This window comes from Gigantopelta aegis, chromosome 3 (assembly GCF_016097555.1).
Source record: "Gigantopelta aegis isolate Gae_Host chromosome 3, Gae_host_genome, whole genome shotgun sequence".
Lineage (NCBI taxonomy): Eukaryota > Metazoa > Mollusca > Gastropoda > Neomphalida > Peltospiridae > Gigantopelta > Gigantopelta aegis.
The window spans coordinates 66,410,357-66,413,226 of record NC_054701.1 but is presented as its reverse complement, the minus strand read 5'-3'; the positions used below and the strand labels follow the sequence as shown (position 1 = coordinate 66,413,226).

Genomic DNA, 2,870 nt, shown 5'->3' with positions numbered 1-2,870 from the left:
GAGGCATTTTCCCTCCAATTAAAACCTGACTTCCATAAAATATGTGATATATCGCCGGCCAATACAGACTGACTCAGACCAAATAGATGTGTTTTTTGTTTGTTATGGAAACACAATTACAGGCGGCCTGTATAGGTCTACGTCGGGAAGGCTGAAACTTGTACAACTCTCCAGGCATGGGCCCGTGCTTATAAAACTTTTAGAGTCCATACACAATCTTTAATGACGTCACACACATACAATTTGTATGGCGTTGTCATGACATTACTGTCTCAGATTCTATTAGTCTCGAGTCTAGACTCTAAAAGTTTTATAAGCACCAGTCCAGGTGTTGTTTAGTGTCTAGACTCAAGATTCGAATAGTCTAACACCATACGAACTGTATGCGTGTGACGTCATTACAAATTGAGTCTTTATAAGCACGGGCCCAGGGCCCATGCCTATAAAACTTTTAGAGTTCAGACTCAATCTCTAATGACGTCACACGCATACAATTTGCATGGCGTTGCCATGACGTTCACGTCTCAGACTCTATTAGAGTCTCGCATCTAGACTCTAAAGGTTTTATAAGCACCAGTCCTGATCTATTGCAGACAGTCTGCGATGATCTACCTCCGTTACAGAGTTTATGGAAACTAGGCTTAATTCTGTGAAAAACACAATTGGTACAGAGGCGAATCCAGGGCTGGGGCGCAGAGGATCCGTTACCCTCAAAGTGCCCCCCCCCCCTTTTTTTTCTTTTTTAAAATTTCATTAGTTGGTCAATGTCCTCTTTTCTCTTAGTCTCTTCAAAAAATATTTCCTGGATGCGCCAATGTTGTAGGATTTTCATTTGTAGCCAAAATATTATTTGGTTAATTTGTCTTATGTTGTTCAGTGGAAGGTCAATGTACCGATTTGGATCCGCCGTTCCTATATCTTCATTAACAAGTAATTATGTGCAATAAACAAAAACAAAAACAGAACAGAACCCACTAGAGAATTCTGTTTTCATAAACATTTTACATAACGTAAAAAATGCATATATCGACGAAAGCAATCAAGTATATGAAAAACAACAACACATATTTACTAATCAACTTCTACGTGTAAAACAGATATATAACATGTCATAATTATCTTGATGTCTATAATTTTATTTTGCATCTAAATGACATTTAAGATGTTTCGTGGAAAAGCTTTCGACAGAACTCGAAATTATAATCTGCATATCCCACTCTGCTATTGGTAAGATGAGATGACTGATAGGTCAAACGTATAATATTATTTCAAGTATAAGTCACGTGATAATTTCCAGTCTTCTTATTGACTCATAGCTATGCATATGTTGATTACATTCTGTGAAGCCATGCTAAAATACGCTAAACATGTATATGAATTATATCATGCCAAATGTATTTGACCTTTGTACATAGGCCTACGCTAAACATGTCGACCTCGTTCAAAAACCACACCACTGAATAGTTCATAATGTAGTTATGGATTCCTATAATACATTTAGTAACTGGACAAAAAACCATATACAAATTCAACAAACACCCCCAGTCGATACTTTGAACTAGTTCAACAGATATAATATATAATGTGCACAAAATGTATAACATCCATCACATTTTGTATTCAGTGACGTCATAATACCCATATTAATGACATCACGACATGCTATCACATACTTGCTGTATCAGTGTTCCACATGAAACACGCAGTACCATTAATACATGAATATTCGAATACTGACAACAGTCAACGTAGCTAAGACTCATAGTGTACACACATAATCACACTATGGACTAAGTTACAGAACCGTATCACATATTTCACTAAGTAGTGACGCTTAATAGAATAGTACTAGTGTTGCAGGTAACTAACACAGGGACGTTTACTAATCAGTATCTAACACAGATACGCAAACAGCATAACACACGAGAGAGAGAGAGAGAGAGAGAGAGAGAGAGAGAGAGAGAGAGAGAGAGAGAGAGAGAGAGAGAGAGGAGAGAGAGAGAGAGAGAGAGAGAGAGATATAGAGAGAGAGAGAGAGAGAGAGGAGAGAGAGAGAGAGAGAGAGAGAGAGAGAGAGAGAGAGAGAGAGAGAGAGAGAGAGAGAGAGAGAGAGAGAGAGAGAGAGAGAGAGAGAGAGAGAGAGAGAGAGAGAGAGAGAGAGAGAGAGAGAGAGAGAGAGAGAGAGAGAGAGAGAGAGAGAGAGAGAGAGAGAGAGAGAGAAATTAAAAAAAATTCATGTTACATATTTTAGATGAAAATCATAATACACTGTACTAGTATCCATATTAACAATAACAAAATCGGAGATACTTTATGCCGCAGTACATGGTATTGCTAAGTTTTAATCAACATTAAAAGTAATTACTTTAGGGACATGATTATGATCACATTGTTATTACAAGGTAACGGATGTTTATGTTACTTTTAGCTACAATCAAAGACAACAGAAGTCATCACCAAAAGAAAGGTCTTCAGAATTAATTGTTAGTTGGAAACGTATTGTGGTTGAAATTTGTGGGGTAAATTCGGCCATTAATTGCGACGTCACCCTTTTGTTATACCTTTTTTTAAATTAGTTATGTACATTCGGTGGCCATTTTTATTTTACAAGTAATTATAGTACAACATCGATTAATATTTAAACATGCAAGTCGTCATACCCATTTAACAACACCAAAATCGTATTTCAAATAGTGATTTTTGTACAAGACTAACGTCATACCCCAAAAGTCTGAAATACATCAAAATATGGGATGGAAACTATAAAACCATTATTGCATTGCGAATCAAATCTCCATATAGGACAGAATCCAATGGATGTTTTAAATATTACATAATATAATCACATAATTGATACAGAAATGTACATC

General features: G+C 36.4%; 1 protein-coding gene across 1 annotated transcript in view; it reads right to left on the bottom strand.

Annotated features, from left to right (window-relative positions):
• Positions 1–2,154: 2,154 nt before the first annotated feature.
• LOC121368532 (sodium-dependent dopamine transporter-like) overlaps positions 2,155–2,870 on the bottom strand; it is a 64,208-nt gene continuing 63,492 nt past the window's right edge. The window contains exon 15 of the mRNA XM_041493269.1: positions 2,155–2,870. This exon is cut by the window's right edge and continues 1,842 nt beyond it. The gene's annotated coding sequence lies outside the window, so the exon portion shown is untranslated.